Here is a 23,391-nt window from a genome sequence, read left to right as displayed (position 1 = left end):
TTGGGTGACTGAGCAACTGCCATAGGGAGTCTTTATGTTCTTGGACACATTTGGAAAAATATTTTTAAATGTTTAAAACTCAGCTACAAGAAGAAAACTAGAAAGTTTCCTTAAAGGACATAAAACGTTTTTCTTTTTTCAACAAATGGAAAGACAAATGAATATTTTGGATGGGAAAACTATAATAAAATATGAATACTTTGAAATTAATGTGTGGGCTTCTTTAATAGCAGTCAGACACAGATGAGAATGTTTAGAGTTACAAAAATGGTCTTAAAATTTTTTGGCCGGGCGGTGGTGGCGCACGCCTTTAATCCCAGCACTCGGGAGGCAGAGGCAGGCGGATCTCTGTGAGTTCAAGGCTATCCTGGGCTACCAAGTGAGTCCCAGGCAAGGTGCAAAGCTACACAGAGAAACCCTGTCTCGAAAAACAAAAAAAAAAAAAAAAAAAAAAAAAAATATATTCAAAAAAAATTTTTTTTTTTTTGGTTTTTCGAGACAGGGTTTCTCTGTGTAGCTTTGTGCCTTTTCCTGGAACTCACTTGGTAGCCCAGACTGTCCTCGAACTCACAGAGATCCGCCTACCTCTGCCTCCCGAGTGCTGGGATTAAAGGCGTGCGCCACCACCGCCGGCTTGAATATGTTTTATAGATTGTACACATAACATATATAAGACATAACCATAGAAATATATATACTACCTGAAACTTAATATTATTTTATAAAAGTAAATAAAAGACATTGATATAAAATATAAAATCCAAATTACTGTTTACTAGTATAACATACCTAGATGAATCTAAAGAAAGAGCAAATAATCTAGATTTAATTCAAGTACTCAGTAGATTTCATATTTGTCAAAGGTCATGTTTTAGTTCACTGAGGAAAAGATCAATGACTAACACACAGCCTGGTATAGTAAATTAACTATTTATGTCTTACATATGAACAAACAGGTTTCATATGGATTAAAGGCATACTTAGAGAAAGGAAGACACTAACATTTCTTTCGCAAGAATTTAGGAGATGATATGTACATTTTTGATCAAATGTGACCTTGTTTTTAACTAAGACCCCAAATCCAGAAACTCTAAGATACAAAGCACATAAATTACCAACAAAAGATAACAGAGACAAAAAAAAAAAATACTAGGCTTTGAAAAAATGCATGCACTGGAGAATGCAGACAGAAGGTTGTTTCTTCAATACACATAGGACACTGAAAATGTGTAGAGTGGAGAATCGAAATTCAATAGAAAAAAAGATAAAGAATCAATGCATGACCATCTTCAAATGATCAAGTGTGTGAAAAGGTTGCTTAAATCCATGACTAGTCAGATAAATGCAAACTAAAATAACAGAGAAACATCACAACATACTCAAGAGGCCTGCGGCAATTTAAAGGATGAAGACTCAACTGGCAAGTATAAAATCAGAGATTTAAAAACAGTTTGAAATGTAGTATCTGTTACAATTAAAAGTGTTCTTATCCTTCAACATAGAAACCCTCTCTTTATTAGCCTAACCTTAAAGCAAAGCAGCAGAGAGCTGGGAATACATACAGGAGATTTAAGTGCGACAATTTACTCGGTGTAACCAAACAAAATGAATAGGAGGTCAAGGTCATTCAATATAGTATGCTAAAAATGTAGTAAATTTGTATTGCAAACTATTTTTCAACTATTAAAAATGAATAACAATAAATAATAACAGTTTAATTCCTGTGATTTCCTGTTTAGTGGGAATACAAAAGTATAGAAGAGTGAATGCTGAATGTTGTTTGTTCAGATATTTAAAAATAAACAGTTACTACATGTTTCTTACAGAAATGAAAATAAAAATTTACAGACAACCATAAATAAAACACATCCAGTCTTATAACTTAATTCTGTCAGTGAATCACTTTCCTACCTATAATTATTTATGTTTGTCACATTAATAAGACTGTAATTAGTTTTTATGTTTTATATTTATATCCTTTACTTATTTTTTTACAAAATATCAAGTTACCAATATTTTATATAATTCTATAGTTATATCTTATTTATTTATGATTTCATACCTTTACTCTCTGTGGTGTATATAATCTACCAAATATATTGAGGAAAACATGTAAGGGAATTTTTGTAGTTCTATAAGAGCTCTGTTGACTGGTTTCTGTCTTCTACCAGATCTGTTTAGTGTTCCGCACGGTGTCAATAGCTCCTGTGAGAACTTGCACATCTGTCCCTTGAGTGCCCTACACAACACTCAGAGCCTCAAGCCCCAATAGAATTCTTGACAGAAACAGTATTGTAGCAATCATAGGAGTCCCACACATTCAAAACTGCAGTGCTTAACAAAATATTCTCGGATGGGGTTTCTGGCACAACTATTAGGGTGTTTGGCCATCCCATCACCAGAGTAGGTCAGTCCCAGCTGTCTCTTGACCATTGCCAGCAGTCTTTTGTGGGGGTATCTTTGTGGATTTCTGTGGACCTCTTTAGCTCTTTGTTTCTTCCTTTTCTCATGTGGTCTTCATTTACCACGGTCTCCTATTCCTTGTTCTCCCTCTCTGTTCTTGATCCAGCTAGGATCTCCTGCTCTCTTTCCCTTGACCCTTGCCCTTCATTGCTCCCACTCATGTCCAGGCTGTTCATGTAGATCTCATCCATTTCTCTGTGTCTTTCTTGGGGTCCTGTTTTACAGGTAGCCTCACTGGTGATGTGAGTAGCAGTCCAATCATCCTTGTTCCACATCTAACATCCTCCTATGAGTGAGTACATACCATATTTGTCTTTCTGAGTCTGGGTTAACTCACTCAGAATTTTTTTCTAGATTCATCCATTTGCCTGCACACCTCATGATGTCATTGTTTTTCTCTGCTGAGTAGTATTCCATTGTGTATATGTGCCACAATTTATTTATCCATTCTTCAGTTGAAGGGCATCTAGGTTGTTTCCAAGTTTTGGCTATTACAAACAATGCTGATATGAACATAGCTGAGCAAATGCTCTTGTGGTATGATTGAGCATTTCTTGGATTTATGCCTAAGAGTGGTATAGCTGGATCTTGGGGGAGATTGATTCCCAATTTTCTAAGAAAGCACCATATTGATTTCCAAAGTGGTTGTACAAGCTTGCATTCCCAGCAGCAGTGGAGGAGAGTTCTCCTAGTTCCACATCCTCTCCAGCATAAAGTGTCTTCAGTGTTTTTGATCTTAGCCATTCTGACAGGCGTAAGGTGGTATCTCAGAGTTGTTTTGATATTCGTTTCCCTGATGATTAGGGATGTTGAGCAATTCCTTAAATGTCTTTCAGCCATTTGAGTTTTTTCTGTTGAGAATTCTCTGTTTAGTTCTAAAGCCCATTTCTCAATTGGACTGTTGGTCGTTTTGATGTCTAATTTCTTGAGTTCCTTATATATTCTGGATATCAGTCCTCTGTCAGATGTGGCTTTGGTGAAGATCTTTTCCCAATCTGTAGGCTGTCGCTTTGCTTGGTGGCCATATCCTTTGCTCTACAAAAGCTTCTCAGTTTCAAGAGGTCCCATTGATTGATTGTTTCTCTCAGTGTCTGTGCTACTGGTGTTATATTTAGGAAGTGATCTCCTATGCCAATGCGTTCAAGACTACTTCCTACTTTCTCTTCTAGCAGGTTCAGAGTAGCTGAATTTATGTTGAGGTCCTTGATCCACTTGGACTTAAGTTTTGTGCACGGTGACAGATATGGATCTATTTGCAGCCTTCTACATGTTGATATCCAGTTATGCCAGCACCATTTGTTGAAGATACTTTCTTTTTTCCATTGTAAACTTTTGGCTTCTTTGTCAAAAATTATATGTTCATAGGTGTGTGGGTTAATGTCAGGGTCTTCAATTCGATTCCATTGGTCCACATGTCGGTTTTTATGCCAATACCCTAATAGTCATGCCAGAAACCCCATCCAAGGACTGAGGAATCTGGATGCAGACATCCACGGCTAGGCCCCGTGTGGAGCGCTGGGAGTCTAATTAGTGAGAAAGAGGAGGGTTTATATGAGCAAGAATTATTGAAACCAAGGTTGGATAAAGCACAGGGACAAATAACCAAACGAATGGAAACACATGAACTATGAACCAAAGGCTGAGGGGCCCCCAACTGGATCAGACCTTCTGAATAGGTGAGACAGTTGATTGGCTTGATCTGTTTGGGAGGCAACTAGGCAGTGGTACCAGTTCCTGGACTCGTTGCATGAGTTAGCTTGTTTGAAACTTGGGACTTATGCAGGGACGCTTGGCTCAATCTGGGAGGAGGGGACTGGATCTGCCTGGACTGAGTCTATCAGGTTGGTCCCAGTCCTCGGGGGAGGCCTTGAACTGGAGGAAGTGGGAATGGGGGGTGTGCTGGGGGGAAGGGGAGGGGTCAGGAAGGGAGAGAACAAGGGAATCTGTGGCTATTATGTAGAACTGAATAGTATTGTAAAATAAAATTAAAAAAAAATACTCTTGATCTTAGAACAGGAATGCTGACCTATGGGTTTAGAGCTAAACGTTCATTGTGCATTTCATAAAATTTATAGTCTATTGCTTCTTCTGTCTATATTATATGTATCAATATTCAATATTGGTTTTGTTTGTCATTTAAAATTATTCATTAAATTCAGTTATAAGTATTAAAAAAACAAAAAAAAACCCCAAAATACTCTCAATAAGTGCTCTGATGGATATTGTCAAGGCTACAAAGTATAGAAGACACATCCCTCCGAATGAAGCTTAAACTCTTAGGGTGAAATTAAAATTTTCATTTGTTAAAAGTACATAAATATTTTTCAGTTTGTGATTCTATATAATAATTACATGAATTAACTATTATTTGGACCAATGGTACCTAGGCATCCTATGTGATTCAATGAAAATAATGGGCCAAGCCTAAGGAAAAAAAGAGTAATTAACAAAAAAAAAAAGTGACGACTTCAACTTCGATATTATTGAAAGAGGTATAGTTTAGCTTTAGCCAATGAAGTTGAGACTCTTGCCCACAGAAGATTTGCACATACTGACTCCAACAAGCCAATCATCGATATGGGTGTGCATTTAAAATAAGCAATCCATTTTTAAGTTTTGTTTCACAACTTATGCTTCCTGGCTTTATTGCTTGGGTAGAGATTGAGAAGGTGTGAATTTAAAGAAAAGTTGCACCTCCTTCCAGTTGTTCATTTAAGCCTACCCACGGCTGCTTGAGAGACATACTGAGGATACAGGCCTTGAAAAACAAACTAGAGTGTATAAATCACAAAGAATGAGCAGTTTGATGCCCAATGGACAGGTTTATGAAGCTCACAAAAATTTGGTTTCTATCTTGGTTCCTAACTAATTTTTAGTGAATTGTCACCCTCTATGAAACTTTAGTAACATTGGAATGGAGAATAAAACTTCTACAGGCATGATCTATTGCTAAAATCTTTATGACAAGGAGACACAAATAAACCTGAGGTTTTTGTTTGTTTGTTTGTTTGTTATTTTTTTCATTTGTTTCCTTACTATCACCCTTGAAAATTTCTTTTCTTTTTTTTTTTCAGGATAAGTTGAGCCCCACACTATTCTGTCACTTTTAGGCAACCATTTAAAACGCACTATTTTCTTAACGCTTCTGACTTTCCTGCATCTTATACGGTCTCTTATCTAGGACTGGTTTACAGCATGAACCCAAGGTTGTTCACTGGATAAATTACAGAGATACTAGTTTCAACAACATTAGTCATCACAGAAAGACAAATTAGAAAATAATAAAACGACCAACAGAAAAAAAATGCAAAATTCTCTCTGGTAGTTTGAATACAAAATGTTCCCATAGACACATACATTTAAATACCGCCACCAAGTTGGTGGCACTGTTTGGGAATATAAAAGAACCTTTGGGAGGTGGAGCCTTGCTGGAGGAAGCATGTCACTGAGAGTGGGCTTGAAGATTTATAGCTTAGCCCACTCCCTGCTCACTGTCTCTGGATGAAACACTATCTCTCTTCTTCTACTTCTCCTGCCATGCCTTTCTCACTGTTAATGGTCTCTACCCCTCTGGATCTGTCAACCAAAATAAACTCTTCCTTCTCTAAGTTGCTTTGGTCATGGTATTTTTTATCATGGAAAGATAAAAGTAATGAATAGTCTCCGAATCTTAACATTCTGATTGTTTGGTAGGTTTGTAGTTTTATTTCCTGACTTCCTTACATGGTAATAACTGTAAAAACTCTTAGGACTTGGAGCCATTGCTCTGATTCCTCGATGTGACACACAGCACACTTCCTCCCATCACTGGAACACTCACTTTGTAGAGGCTCCTACTCCCAGCAACCCAGGCTAACCAGAACGATGAACATCATTTCCTTTTCCTTCCAGATAATGCTTTCCCCATCTGGTCAGTTCTCTGCAAATGAAATCTCTGTATTTCTGTGGAATTTCTGTCCACACTTCTTTACCTCCAAACTCCTAAATAGACCTCTATATATATGACTGATAATAAATAGAATGTTTTTTCCCTAATAAACTAAGGAAGGTGGAATGTTGGGTAGTATAAATAGAACATGACACAAACTCCACTATATACTTAAAGCCTTGGCATATCATAATAACATATTTGAATGAGTAAACACATTCATTTATTTGTTTAGATTGATTCTATCTTTTTTTTTTTTCCTTTTTGACACAGGCTCTCATGAAGCAGACGCTAGCCTCAAAGTTATTATTCTTTCAAGGAAGATCTTGACTTCCTGATCTTCCTGCATCTACCTCTCAAGTGCTGGGATTACAAGGGTGTGCTATCAATTTCAGTTTATGTAGTTCTGAGGATTGAACTCATATTATAGCTAAGCATCATATTCACTGAGCTACAACTCCAGCCTCAATTAAATTGAGAAAGGATTGAAGAAAATAAAGTGTTATGAGTATATAAGAAGCTAATATGAAAGTTTAGAGACATAATTCAGTAGTTAAGTACATTTGCTCCTCTTGTTAAAGATCCAGGTTCTGTTCCCCAGGTGATCTGATGGCTTCTTCTGACCTCCGTGGTTACCATACACACATATGGTAAACACACGTACATGTGGGTGAAACAAACATACACATAATATTAAACAGATAAAATGACTTTTAGAGAAGTAATATGACGTACAGCTTAGATCGTGCAATATGTTAGGTTTCTCTGAGGAGTTTAGTATCTTAGTGTTGGGTCAAAAACCATTTAGTTAATTATGTGAACCAAATTCTGTTCATCAAATATTTGAAAGCACCAGAGTAACTCACCTTAAGAAATGTTAAGATTAGCACCTCAGTTTCTGAAAAAGCTTCACATAGTTTAGTTGTAGTACTTTAAATCATACCCCCAAATTATTTGATCCTCTTCCTATTGGTAGGTGAACAATCTCCTTCCTTTATAGCCAAGAAGAGAGCTTTTAGGCAGAATCTGTTGTTTACACCCTAAATGAGGAAAATTGAAGTCTTGGCATTTTATGACCAAGTAAATAAGCTACACTCTTTGGCAGGGACTATGTAAGAAATGCTGTTGCCTTGACACAGTTTCTGGAAACACTATGATAAACTCAGAACACATAGGAACGGACAAGTAACTACATCAGCCAACAATTACCACTGATATTCAGGCAACATGAACATTAAATACTGAGAAACTGTCTCAGGATGATTCCAGCCTCTATCTGCCAAGCCCACTTCAGACATGGAATCCTATGTGATATCTCAGACAACAGAGAGGCGTCATTCACACTTGTTGTACCTTGACTAAATTTCTGACCTTTAATTTCAGTGAACACGATAAAATGGTTGTCATAAAAAGTAAGCTAGAGGATCCTGGAACAACCCCTCTCTTCAAGGAGCTTCCCCTGCCCTGTGGTGGGTGGCTACAGTGAAAATATGACTCGGGGAAATTGTTTTGAATAGAAGTAGTTAAGGTAAACATATTTAAGAAAAAAATGAGCAAGAAGATGGCAATAATTTATACTGTAGTTTGGATTTTAAATGTATGCCAAGGCCCATATGCTGAAAGTTTTATCATCAATGTCTGACACTATTGGGAAATGGCGAAGGTTTTAGGAGGTAGAAAATAGCCAATAGAAGTTAGGCATGTCAGCCCAGTATCTTTTTCTGTCTCTCTCAGCCATCACAAATGGAAGAGTTCTTCCAAGTTTTATGTTCCCTAACCATCAATTATATATGCCTTTGTGATAAGGCCGATGTTAATAAGTTCAAGTCATGATGGACTGAAATCTCTGAAACCATGTACTAAAATAAATCATTGCTCATTTTTGTTGATTCTTTCTAGGCATTTGCCTCAGTGATTGAAAGCTAACCTACAAGATTTTTTTTCCTTATAGCCACTGTCCCTCTTTCAATTTCTCACTATGTTACCATGACAAGGTATTTGTCTATGTCCCCTCTTTCTGCTTCATAATCAGGTATGTTTGTTTCCTTTCCTCAGTCTATTCTTATCTTCCATACTTGTCAGAACCCTGTCTCTAGTGACTCCATTGGTAAAGTAGTTCACTCCACCTTTTCATGTTGACAATGTGCCTTTGTAGCATCTTTTTGTCATCAAGCAAATTAATTAAAAGAAATCATGATATCTACCTCTAAGATTTTCACAATATAGTAGGGGGGAATAGTCCATGCTTTCTGATCATGATGAGCAAGACTATATAGAAGATAACAGAGGGTAGTGAGGACATGGCATAGAGAGTAGATTTTCTTTTATGAAATTATCTATGAACTGTGAAGAGTCTTACTTAACCCTATCAAAAAGAAAGAAAGAAATTCATGCTTTAAAACAATGCAAAGTGATTCTGAATGGCACAAATGGATGACATCCAGATGAATAAGCACTGACCATAACCGGACCATCTGATTCAGGAAGCACACTGGGCAGATTGCCTAGATTAACTATACTCTTATAAACTCACAAAATGCTCTCATCAATTCAAAAAAGAAGAATAAAAATTTAATTTTCATATCCAATAGAATATAAAAATACTTTCAATATCTTTGTATGTTTTAAACAACTCAATCAAAAATGTAATTTTACTCAGTTTTATTTATGTGTGAAGTAGGGTTCATAATTTTCAGATCATATAAAGTTACAATGCAACCCTTCTCAGACAGCCATGTGTCCTAAGACAGCCATCTGTCCTAAGACCTGGAGAAAAGAACTGCCTTAGGTCCTAATTTTAGAGTGTAACATCCAGTCTTACCTGTAGCAGTGATGGCTCCTCCATGAGCTCTGGGTATGGAGCTTTAACAAAGCAGTAGTGTCACTATGCAGCCAAGATTGAATGCAATCCAAGGCACAGGCTTTATTGCCACTTTCATATGTGACTAACTAGTACAACAGGGTCAAAAGTTTGAAAGGGGAAAGATAGAAATCCAACTCTTCCTGATAGCTACTATTCAGTGGGTATCAGGGGAGTTACTGGGCCCATAAGAGAGTGTCATGCACCCAGTGCCACTGCAAAAGATACACAAGTGAACCTTGCTTTAGATAGTACCTATCTACCCATTTTTTTCAGGTCTGGAAAAGTGATGGCTCTATGAGATCAGGTTGTTTTTGGCAGGTTATTCAAGGAGAAGTTTGGGCTTTCCATCAGTTGTGGTCAGGTGCTTTTTACCAAAAGTAAAACAGTGGCAGGAGAGCTACCCAACTGAAGATAACTTTTACAAGTCGATATAAATATCAGTAGTTAATATTTATTTGTGATATCTGCCCAAATACATGCTCAAACAGAACAATTTATCATTATGATGTTGTGCAATATTACACAAAACCAAACAAAAATCTAAGACACCTGGTCTCCAAAGCTAACAAAAGAGGAAACAGTTCTAAACTGCCTTAAAGATAATCTTCTTTAGCAGTCCCCAGTGACACACATAGGGGATATTAGAAAGGGAGGCTACACAGAAGTTGCCCTTTACCCACCAGTTCATGTTTTTCTCAGGACCTATCACAGTGCATGTGCATTCTAGGTAGGTACTCAATAAATATTTGTTAAACAGGCAGTCAAAGAATAGAAGGCCCATTTTAGTATATTCATTGCCTATTTCTGCTTATTTTCTGATTCTCATGGGAAATTACACCAGAAGAACCCCAAGTACACTTTACTCATCCCAGTACCTTCTTCTTATATCTTCATGACACCAGTACCTTTTTTGCCTGGTGACAACCATCCCCCTTCTACTTCAAAGTTCCCTGCTTCTAACTCTGACTGCTCAAATCCCATTACAGTTGGGCCAAATTTACTTGTTAGGCCCATAGATCTTCATATACTACTCTCTTTCTGGTTGATAACTCATGGACCGACCTCTCTTGCTGCCCTTCCTCCTCAGTGCCTTTAATCTAACAGGATAACAGGATCCAGTCAGCCAATGGCACCCCTGCTGTTCATGATGAGCTCAGGATTGAAAGAAGTTGTTTGTGCTGTTTCTTACTTACCTCAATATGCTGCCTTGAGAAATATTCTTCAAAAAAGGTACAGTTCACCCGACACTTAGCTACTGGTCACTCATCTATGAGGGCAGTGTTCATCCCAAATTTTGTGATTTCTTTTTGTAATGTTTGTTTTTGTCATTTTATATTAAGGCAATAATATTACCTCCCAAACATCAAAATTCTTGAAAAGTTAAAAATGATAACAATGTGCAATATAAACCTTGAAAGAGTGAGAGTGAATTATGCACTCTGTGATGCATTTTAATGAAGAAACCAGTATCAAATAAGCATTTATGAATTTACAAAGGAACAATACTTAACCATGAACAATTGTGCAGTAAATCGTGTCAATCAAAGCAAACGAACGTTCCTGGGGTGTGTGTCTTATCACTATGTTAGTATGTGGTTATATATTGTATTTATATATCAGTACTAAATTGATTCTTCTCAAGTGCTCACACACACACACACATTTGTAGAGTCAATTAATCTGGTGAATAATATATTGCACTAAAATCTGAGCGTTTTCACTTATGTGTAACTTTTCTGGTTGAATTGGCTTAACTCTACTTCCAAGAACTAAGGTGCCCAAAGTGAGTTAAAGGTGTTGATTTTTGGTAGGATTTCATAGAATGTTAATTACTTTTGTACTTTAGAATTACTTTCAGATATTCACAAAATGAGAGAGTCAGATCTACTTCCAGGTCTTAAGAACATAGATTCAGACCTCCAGCTTTACCCTGAAAAAGCCAGGATGTACTCAAAATCCAATTCTACTCTGGACCAATTAAAATAGCATTTCTCAGTAGCAGAACAGGCACTAGATCTGCAAACAGAGGGAGAATCTGATGTTCTAAGCTATGAACTACTGATGAAGTATGTATAGGAAGTTGTTTTGCTGTTTTCTTTTCTTCTCCATTCTTAAAGAAAGAATCTTTCAAATGTGATCTTAGAAGAATGAAACAAAGGGATACAAAGCGAAGAAATACTCCGGTAGGACTAAGTCAGTTGGAAAAATACCTCTCTCTGTTTGTAACTTGATAGAGCATTTTCACACTACCTGGGGATAGGTTAAATCTGGCTTTGAGAGCATTAGAAATTTTAACAAACTCCCATGGCTGAAAAACAAACAGTGAGTCTCTCTTGGCAACAACCTTTCTCAGACTCACTACTGCGTTTTCTAAGCACTGTTTTTTGGAGATAATAAAATTTCTATTATTTGCTGTTTAATGTTAATTACTTTTGTACTTTAGAATTAATCACAATACATTCTGGAATGCTGTGAATACATTAGTGTCGCTGAGTATCAACATTTCTCCCAATTTGTCCTTCATTATTACAAAGCTGAAAATAGCTATAAAACACTCTGCTAAATTACGTATTTTTCATCCATTCAAAGGTACTTCTTTGATGAGCAGGAAGAAATTAATCAAGGAATTTAGTGCAGTCACCATGAGATTCCAAATCCATCTAAGGAATTTCAAGTCTTTGTATATAGGTCAATGACATTTGCAATCACCAATGCTTAGCACTGCATAAAGTCTAAAGTATATAGTTGAGATTAAATTCAACTCATATCCTGAGAATTTTATAGTCTGTCAGAAAAAGATGATATAGGTCAGTATTTGGTGACTGTGAATACATACAAAGAAATTTTCTGACAGGGAGTGATAAGGGAGGGGTTGGGTGGATCAAAGAATAAGCCGTAGTTAATTGAGGGAAATTTCCCTTGAGAGGCTTCCCTGAAATGGGTTCTGAACTTCAATTTAACAAGAAGGATATGGTTTGGAGGACAGGAATATTGAAAGTGTGCCTTGTATATGTGATAAATTAAATGAAAACTCAAAGAACTGGATAAAAAGAGTGAAATGAAAAAAAAAAAACTGCTACATCTTTCAAATGACTGTGAAAGGAACAGATCACATTTCACTAAGCAATTTTTCTGTAAAATTAACAATTTACTGACAGTGTTCTGAATTAAATTCATACATGAACATTGATAGGTAGAAAAGCATGTCTCTGATGTTTTACTTTTGAAACATATTTCCCTCATATTTAAAAATATAAATAGCTTTTAGATATGAATAATACTTTGGTCATAAATATTGTTACTCCTTGTATATGTATATATGCTGCCAGTGGCATATATATTTGCCCGTAACAAATCTCATATGTATTTCTGTATTTACAGCCTCTTTAAACCCAAATGAGGCTGTTTGACTGGTGTTTTGACTGGTGGGCTGTGAGAAGACATATGTGTGTGATTTTCTAGCCAGCGCATTGTCTGTCAACGAGTTTCTCCAATTCTGGGTTTCCTGGGCAGATCATCTGACAGTCTACAAAAGCAAAGGATCCCCAACAGAATGAATTTCTGGGTCACCAGTAGGTAGAAACTTCCCTACAGAGTCATCTATCCAAAGTATGTGCTATTAGATTTTGGATTTTCACTGTATTGTATGGCCTAATACAGTGTTCATATTGTTTGCAAGAACAAAATCTTGGGGTAGGGATAAATTTAGGAGAAAAATGTGTCAATGGGGATAAGTTGCAAGAGCAGATATCATTCTGGTTAAAGACCCATGTTCTTGATACAGATACTTTCCTCCTTCAAAGAAAGCATAAATTGTACTTTTCCTGGCTGTCTCTCGGCCACTGCCAGCAGTCTTTTGTGGGGGTATCTTTGTGGATTTCTGTGGGCCTCTTTAGCACTTTGTTTCTTCCTTTTCTCATATGGTCTTCATTTACCATGGTCTCCTATTCCTTGTTCTCCCTATCTGTTCTTGATCCAGCTGGGATCTCCTGCTCTCTTTCCCTCGACCCTTGCCCTTCATTGCTCCCACTCATGTCCAGGCTGTTCATGTAGATCTCATCCATTTCTCCGTCATTGGGTGATCACCGTGTCTTTCTTGGGGTCCTGTTTTCCAGGTAGCCTCACTGGTGATGTGAGTAGGAGTCCAGTCATCCTTGTTCCACATCTAGTAATCTTCTATGAGTGAGTACATACCATATTTGTCTTTCTGAGTCTGGGTTACCTCACTCAGGAAGATTTTTTCTAGATCCATCCATTTGCCTGCAAACCTCATGATGTCATTGTTTTTCTCTGCTGAGTAGTATCCCATTGTGTATATGTGCCACAATTTATTTATCTATTCTTTAGTTGAAGGGCATCTAGGTTGTTTCTAGGTTTTGGCTATTACAAACATTGCTGATATAAACATAGCTGAGCAAGTGCTCTTGTGGTATGATTGAGCATTTCTAACCTACTCTGGTGATGGGATGGCCAAACACCCTAATGGTAGTGCCAGAAACCCCATCCAAGGACTGAGGAATATGGATGCAGACATCCACGGCTAGGCCCAGGGTGGAGCTCTGGGAGTCTAATTAGTGAGAAAGAGGAGGGTTTATATGAGTGAGAATTGTTGAAACCAAGGTTGGATAAAGCACAGGGACAAATAGCCAAACGAATGGAAACACATGAACTATGAACCAAAGGCTGACGGGCCCCCAACTGGATCAGGCCCTCTGAATAGGTGAGACAGTTGATTGGCTTGATCTGTTTGGGAGGCGTCTTGGCAGTGGTACCAGGTCCTGTGCTCATTGCATGAGTTGGCTGTTTGAAACCTGGGACTTATGCAGAGACGCTTGACTCAATCTGGGAGGAGGGGACTGGACTTGCCTGGACTGAGTCTATCAGGTCGATCTCAGTCCTCGGGGGAGGCCTTGATCTGGAGGAGATGGGAATGGGGGGTGGGCTGTGGGGAAGGTGAGGGGGGCAGGAAGGGGGAGAACAAGGGAATCTGTGGCTGTTATGTAGAAGTGAATAGTATTGTAAAATAAAATAATTGTACTTCTGAACTTGTAAGGGTTTTGTTTATTAAAATTATTGTATTTGAGCAAAAGAAGTAACTTGTCTACCTTGTAATCTGAATGGTTCTCAGGTTTTATTTTCACTTGTATTAATTCAACAAATTAAGGCAAAAACCACATTGCCTGATTGTTGTGCCTCCAGTATGCTTTTTCTCTTCAAGAAAACTCAGATATGTTGGGGGACATGTCCTGTGTCTCATAATATTTTAAAAACATGTCCAAGAGGAAAGTAAGTCTTTCACTAGGTGGGAGAGGAGGATACACCTTTCTAAAGGCAAATCAGAGGCTAATGCTGCAACAATTGCATTAGTCTCCAGCAGAATCAATCTCATTAAGCCTCTCCCCTGACAATTCTTCAACTCTGTTTCCTTAGCTCATGGGGGAAGAGTGTATCTGTTGTCATTGCCACAACATGGCTCAACTCCAGGTACTAAGAGCTTCTTTCTCCTTAGACAGTAGCCAACAATCTTATCATTAAAGCCCTTGTGTTTTTGATTAGTGAGAAGGCAAGCACCTCCTTAACTTTACCAAGCTCCTTTAAGACAATGGTCAAACAATATAAAGCCAGCCAACTTCAGAACTCAAGAAAAGACTTTGTCCATGTAAAAAAAAAATGTAGCATGCTGAATGGTCAGACTGTACTTTTAGAGCACATCAACTTGTATCACCAAAATGTTTCTTTTTATTCAGACAAAAAAGTTTGGAAATTTACAGTAAGTGCCATTATTTTAAGACAATTTGTATGAACTTCATGGAACCTGCTTTATTTTTTGTGTGCAAAAAAAGTCTCTAAAAATAAAATATAAAAGTGAAATTTTAGAAACAGACAAACAACAATAACAAAAACAAACAAGCAAAAACACATGTGAAGGAGAATAGTAAACAAATAGGATAGTTTTATTTGGATAGGGATTTTGGTATAATTATGTTATCTTTATGCAACCACATTTGTACTTATGTTATAATTTTTAAATATTATGAAGTACATGTGAATGAACTTTATCTGTATATTTCATAAGTTGAGCAATAATTGAAGTATGTATATGCCTGTGCAAGTAAGTTTGTACTATTTGAAATGCAAGCAATAACTAGAGAATAAGTAAAGAAGTGACATTGTCATGTTTTCACAGGTTATCTTGTGTTACACACAGAGCAAATGAAATGACCTTGAATAGAATTGAGGCCTAAGCTGTAGGAATGCATAGCCAGCAAATTCATGATGGTGGTTTCAGTGAGACCAGAGGCCACATTTCAGCTTTATCCCTTAATGAGATTCAATTTATTTCTATGTAAGGTGAAAATGACCTCATCTGTCTTGGAGAATGTTATAATTAATTGCAAACATGTGCATATTGGTTCATACATATCAGAAGACACATTTTGCATCCTCCCAATGGTAGATACATCTTTGCATCTTTTATTATTTGTTCTGGACATATTTGACAAGAAGCTATTATATGTCCAACATACCAAGACCCGTGTTCAGTCATTAATTAGAAAGAAACAATCCTCGTTCAATGTTTACTATAAGATCACTGTAAGCAAATCATAGGTCTTCCCTGACAGCTGGTTTCTCTATACTTAGGACACTGAAAGAGTCAATGCCTCTTTAAGCACCTAGTCAAACCTGACTTCTGGATTTTGTTTTGTCTTGATTTGTTCTGTTTTATTTTATTTGTTTGAGGTAGAATTTCATTCTGTAGCCCAGACTGGCCTCAAAGTCATTGCAAGTCTCCCATCTTAGGCTTCCAAATACCGAGATTACAGATATGAGCCACTGTAGCTGGCTGGTTTATGTTTGTTTTTCTTTCTTTTGACACAGGTTCTCACCACAAAGCTCAGGCTGACCTTGAACTTGAGATCCCCTTGGTGAGATTACATGTGTGCACTGTCACAGTTACTCTTAAGTCCTGACCTCAATAGGCATGTTGTTCAGTGAAAATGAAGGGGCTGTGAGGAGGGGGGAAACTACCAAAACCAAAACACAAGGAAGCTATGCATAACGATTCAGTCGAAGTAAAAGCACCCTGACATGTCTCAGCACCAAGGGGTTTGGTGTATTTGATAACAATCCTAATAGCTTTGAATCATCAATTGATTAGGAAATACCAAAGAGCTAATAATAAAGGATTTAATAAATGTCTAAAAATCAAATATTAAATTTTGGGATAAAGAGCATCTAATAAAGGTTATTTTCAGTTTAAATGTAACAATGTTTTACATAGAATATCCAGGAAATATGCATTTATATTTTGTCACATGGTCATCCTTTAATTCCCAAAACATAACATGCTGCATAGTGAGGAAAAACTACAGCAGGCCTTTCCCCCTGTGTGTTCTATTTCTTTTAGCTCAAAAAACAAGTGACTTCTATACCTCAAGCAAAAGGCAAGATTGAATCACGGTTTCTAGCCTATCAATGTCCCCATACAGAATATTCAGCTTTTCTCTGTATAATCATTGAGCACAGGTCTGTTACAACAGCGTGCCTCCATCTAATTGGTATACATGATGTCTATACTGCAACATATAACTTTATAAACATTGTCTTTATCATTTTTCCAAACTTGTCCAACTCCTGTTCAAATAAGTGAATTTTACTAAAACATTTTAAGGGCAATAGCTACTACTGAGCAGTCAAGAAATAATCCACTTGGGTTGAGGAAGATCTACACATAAGATCAAATTTAAAAATACAAAATTACAAACTGTTTGCACTATTTATTTGTCTTATCTTTTTACTTCAAGACACACTAGCAAATGGAAGGTCCATAAGAATCCTCTCTCTCTCTCTCTCTCTCTCTCTCCCCCTCCCTTTTTCCACTGTTTTGTTTTCTCTTCTCCTCAATTACATTTAAATTAAAGGAAATTAGCCTAATTCTGTGATAATCCTCTCCTGCTTGCCTCACTTGGGAGAAAGCAGAAGTTACTAGATTAATTGCTACATTAGTGGTGCCGTGGTGCACATCACCACAGGGTAGTCACGTCTCAAGGGATGGGAGCCACTTACTGCCTGACTTTTTCTATAAATGTTCTGATTTCCAGTCATTAGTTATAATAAAGATTGTGTAGGGTTTTCTAAATCTCTGGGTTAGATGATAGTGTTGAAATTGTTGATTTATAGCATTTTTTCTGTACGCTTCTACTTAATTGAATTTAAAATATCTATCAGTTGTTCAAAATGCACTTGTTGAAAGAAATAAAGAAATCAAATAAAGGTTATTCAGCTACACTATAAAGAATGGTGTTAAATTTAGCATTGAAACAAATATGTTACTGCTCCCTCATGACCATCGTACACACGGCTCCCTCATGAACATCGCACACACTATTCCCTCATGAACATCGCACACACGGCTCCCTCATGAACATCGCACACACTGCTCCCTCATGAACATCGCACACAGCCGTGTTTGCTCAACTGAGGATTCACTGCAATACCAGAAATAGACTATCCTAGAAATTAAGTGGTACATTTTACTGATAATGTTCACAGACCTTAAGACTCTGTTCTATTTTAATGCTAATTATTATTCATCCTTGAAATAGGACAAACCATTTCTAACTCTTTTTCATATAACGTATAATTTTTTTGAGAACTAGATTCAACTCACGTTCCCATTTTCTTCTTACTGTTGTACCACCCAGCAGATCCAAATGCCAGCTTTAAGCATCAACACAAACCCTTGCCTGGCGTGCTGGATCTGCTGAAGAAGACTCTTCCCACAGCTCTTCTTCACACCTCTTACTTCTGAATACCTTACTAAATGCATTTCAAGAAGCTAAGCTTAAGATTGAAGATTCATTTACATGGGATTCACACATTGGGAAGATATTTGGAAAATGGCACATCATAGAGAAGATCAAAAAGACATCTGGGAGATATCTGTCTTATCGATATATTTCAGAGACAACTTGGAAACACAATTTGATGGAAAGACTATTGAGTCAGTAAGAAAGAAAAAGAAGGAAGGAAGGAAAGAAGGATGGAAGGAAGAAAAAAGGAAAGACAAAAAAGAAAAAAAGGAAGGAAGGAAGGAAGGAAGGAAGGAAGGAAGGAAGGAAGGAAAGAAATTTTACGGAGTGCTGACCAATCTCATTCTTAATTCCTTGGTTGTCAGGCTTCTATTTCCCACCCCTCGTGTCTGAAGCTCAGAATATCAAGCCTGGTGGTGGTTTACATTGTTCAACCCCTTCCTGTCTATTCAACTAATGGAAAAGAGAAGTCTTGCTGGGAACAAAGTGTTGAAATATCCAAAGTAGTCTACAATTTCATGCTGGAATTGTATATTCAACCATCCTATATTGAAATATTTGTGTCATCTATGCTTAGATGCAGTGCATTTACCAAACCTTTAGTGTTTGCTAAGGAATGCAAAGGACCGGCTCATACTGCTTGAGGAGAAAATAATTGTTTAACTGCAGAGGGAGCACTGTAGAAAGTACAGGTTTGCTCTGAGCGTTAAACATCGACAACACGTGTAGCTTAGTACTATTTCATCAACAGAGGGAAGAACACAATCCTTGGTTTATAAATAAGGAAGTGAATTCAGCATCTTGTGAAAGACGTTACACACATATAACTAAAGAAAAACTTAGCCCACTAAAGTAATAACCATAGTTATCAGAAAACATAGTACTGAAAATGTTCTGTTTATCTTATACTAATGCTACAACCACTCTCGGCTATGACATGATTAATAGAATTTATACTGAAATGACTTGTGAGCCCCCTCAAAGTCTCTCTCTCTCTCTCTCTCTCTCTCTCTCTCTCTCTCTCTCTCTCTCTCTCTCTCTCTTCTCCCTCTCTCTCTCCCTTACTTGCTCACTCATTCACTCACTCACTCACTCTCCTATTTTTTAATGCCTCATCCTTGTAGCACAAATCTTAACAGGTCTTATTAATAAAATCAAACCTGAGGCCAATTATTGAGGTGAATGCTGGAAGATCAGAGAAGCAGAACAAGCCACAGCTACCTCGCCTCGCCAGTTCCTCAGCTGATCCTGTTTCCTCAGACTGGAAGCCTCTGAGTCCTTATCCAAATGAATCTCAGCTGAACAGCTTCTCAAAAGCCTGAATGCTTAACCAGCTAAAAGCTTCTAGTTTCTGGTCTTCACGCCTTATATACCTTTCACTCCCTGGGATTAAAGGCTCACTTTCTGGCTTGTATATCCTTGAAAATACAGAGATCCAGGTAGATCTCTGCCTCTGGAATGCTAGGATTAAAGGCGTGTGCTATCACTGCCTATCCTCTATGTTTAATATTGTGGCTGTTCTGTTCTCTGATCCCAGATAAGTTTATTAGCATGCATAATATTTTGGGGAATACAATACTACCACACGTCCTTAAAACCTTATGCTGAATCCAGATGTTCTGGATTGAAAAGTGGCCCTTCCATGCCTTTTAAACAGGAGACCTTGACTTGGAGGAGACTGGCAGCAATTCAGCTTCATCACCTTTAGTTCTGAGTTAGTGCAGATAAGAGCTATCAGCTCAGGCAGGAAACTGCAGCAGCAGATCTGATTGAAACAGAGATTTCAGTAAATTAAGAATTTGTTATCGCTTAGAACAGGCTGTTCTGCTGGACATGTGAATAAAGTCCCAAGTTGATTGAAAGACTTGCCTATTCTAATAATACTCAATATTTATGTTTCTGGAGCTGACAGGATAGCCTAAAGATAACACTTGGGGAGTCTTGACAGACCCAGCTACAAGAAACCAACCAAGGTGACTGTCTACTACAGAGAAGTCAAGAGCTTTCAGGAGACTCCTGTTCTCACAGGCCTAAAATTACCTACTAAAGCATCTCTTGCTAGTAGAACGAAGTTTTAACTTGAGAATTATAGCTCCCCTCCCCCAGCCAAATACACACAATCTTTTAGCTATTCAACAACATTTATCATTAGAATGTGCTTCAGACTTTTTTCCCTAAAAACAGGCATTTATTTTTTTTAATTTAAAGAAAAAAGTTATTTTTCCTTAGGTGTTTTTAATTGTTTTCTGCTGCCAGTCAGAGTGCTAATCACACTTTCACTGTAAAGGTCTGGTTAATCATTTGAATTTGTTGTTTCACCATAAGCCCTAAAAAGACAGGCATATGTCATTCCAAAGAAACCTTGTTCCAGGGGCTGGTAGTTAATGAAATCTCAGTTTTTAAATTAATTAAATATAATAATTTAATTTATAATAATTCAATTATATTTCATAAAACTTTATTTTGAGAGAGAATAAATTTGTTTCCTCCTTCAATTAATGAAAAAGGCACAGCAACAAGAGCTGCCATTACCACCAAGAATTCTCATGTGCCAAAAATCAACACATGACTGACATTGAATCTGACTTAATGAGCTCTATACATTTTCCAAAAGGGGGCAAAAGACTCAATGACTTTTCCAAAGCCAGACATATGCATTAACAAGCATTACAAGAGTGAGTGCTAAGAAGTTATACACTTCCTCTACCATAATTTGTCTTTCCTTTCTCTTAAGGGGTTTCTGTTGGAAATATTTTTTCAGATGCACACCCAGTCTGGAGAACTACTTTTCAGAAGGCCTTATTCACAAATTGCTTCTAAACCCTAGATGTCTTCTCTCTGCTTGACCAATAGGCTCCATTGCCTAACAAGGATACCAAACTTTCATTTCTGGTGAACTTGTCTCTGGAGCAATGAAAAATTTTCTTTGCAGGGAATCTCAAGTGTCTATGACACTGGTGATACTATTTAGATAATTGTTTCTAAACTTGTGGGCCACAACCCCTTTGGGGGTTCAATGACTCATTCATAGTGGTTGCATATCAGATATCCTGCATATCAGATATTTACATTACAAATTCATAACAGTAGCAAAAAGTTATGAAGTAACAATGAAATAATTTTGTGTTTGGGGATCAATGCAACTCGAGGAACTGTAGTAAAGGGTCACAGCCTTAGGAAGGTTAGGAACCACTGCTTTAGATGGTGTGCCTTATTTCCTAACTTTCACCTTCCACCTCCCTACTGTTGACATCTAGCTGGTGAGATGGGACAACACCTGTTGGTGATGTTTTTAGCCTTATCAAATGCTTTTCTTACTGCTACTAATTTAACTAAAGTGTATTTATTAGTATTATAACCTTTTCTCTGTAAAGGTTGAGTCCCTATAAAGACAAATTGGCAAGACGGCTTCAGCAAAGTTTAAATTCTTGCAACCATGGCAATCAGTCCCTAATGGAGGATAGATAAGAGCAGGTGAAAGAGAAACCACCTTTTAAAAATCCTGCTTATTAAAAGAAGGCATATGTACATCTTAAAAAGCAAAATAAACATACACATGCATGACACTGTTTCCCATAAGACTGTAGGTTAATAGTTCAGGCACTGCTCTATGAGGACAGTGAAACTGAACTTCTAATACATGGATGTGGAGAGCAATGTTTTTCACTGTTGAAGTTGCAATTCACAGATGGGCAGAGGTAGATTAAGACAATCCATATATTTCTTGATTAGGTCAGTCTAGTATGAATTCTTGTTTAGCTTTATGAAGAACAAACAGAAATGTTTACTGGTATTGTATAAACTCAGATTAGGACAAATTTTTCTTTTTTGTCCTTTGCCTGGAGGGTGCCAAAACAAGATCTCCATAGAAACAAGCATGCCTTGTACTTTGATATTGTCTTTTAATGTCACCACACAATAAAAAAAAATTAAACAAAATAGAAAAGTTCTTTGGAGAATGCCTGAAGGGTCAGATTCTAGAACTTGAGGAGGAAAAATGGAAGTGAAGAAGTTAACTCTTGGGTGTTTCATAGTTCAAAGCCATAAAGATGAGATCAAACAAGGACCCCATGTAACAGAAACAAACAATAGCAACAATAAAGCCATCATAGGGCAACATCCATTGATGGTCTGACAAAGAGATACAGAAAACAACCAAAAGATACTACTGTGACCAGAGGAACAAAATCAATAAACTAATATTGATTTGTAACCCAAATTATCAAATGAATGATCTTGCCATGTATTGAAGTAAGTGGATAATGGGATTAATTAATAAATAGTGAAAAAGAGATATACTGTGCAGAAGAATTCTAAGGAAACCGTGTAGCAATACCATCCTGAGGAAAGCAGATCAGGACTCCTCACTCCTGCAGGGGGAGCTACACAAAACAGCTAATGGTGCTGAAAGATAAAGAAGAAAAATGAGTCCCCTTACACTGGAAGGGCTTGACACTGTGGGTCAAAGTCAATGTCATGGTGATAGGAAGTGTGGTAAAAATAATACCCTATCTCTGTGGTCCATCTTATAAAAACTTATAACTCAAGTTTTAGGATGAAAAAACATCAGATAAATCCCCAGAGAGCCACATTCTACAAAACGCCTGACAGGTGCTCCTGAAAACTGTCAAGAATGTCAAAATCCATGAAAGCCAAAAACTCCTCAGCCAAGAGGAACACGTGGAAGCATGATAACTAAATGGAATGAGTCCTGGATGGGATTCTAGCACAGCAAAGTAACAACTAAGGAAATATAAAAAAGCATATGAAGACTTAAGATAATAGCAACACAGTAAAATACTGGTTCATTATTAGAATTGTACCATACAAATATAAAGTGTTAAAAACAAAGATATCTGAATATGTAATAAATGGAGGGGTTGGGAAACACATTTGACTCTCTGTTCATTTTTTTTTTTTTTCTGTGAATCTAAAATTGTTTGGGTTAGGGATGTAACTCAACAATGAAGCCCTTTTCTAGAATGTCCAAAGCCCTTGATCTCCAGAACTAAAAACCGAACAATAAAAATGTACCTTAAAATCACTTTATAAACATAATATGTAATAGGGACCATATGACTGGGAATGCTGTCTTTCTAGATGATGACTGAGAACTAATGAAAATTACGCCAGTACCCCAAGGATAACAGGACAGGGGAAAACTGCTATAGATTCCGTTTATACTGATGTGGTCATGTTTATGCCAATATTTGCTATTTGTTTCTCAATCTCAAGTTTCCTAGGTTTTTTTTTTCTTTAATTTTTTTTTCAACAATGAAAATTTAGCCAGAGTGTTGTATTCAAGTATTTGAAAATCTGCCAGT

The sequence above is a fragment of the Peromyscus leucopus genome, chromosome 12 (genome assembly GCF_004664715.2).
Source record: "Peromyscus leucopus breed LL Stock chromosome 12, UCI_PerLeu_2.1, whole genome shotgun sequence".
Lineage (NCBI taxonomy): Eukaryota > Metazoa > Chordata > Mammalia > Rodentia > Cricetidae > Peromyscus > Peromyscus leucopus.
This window is presented reverse-complemented; position numbering follows the sequence as displayed.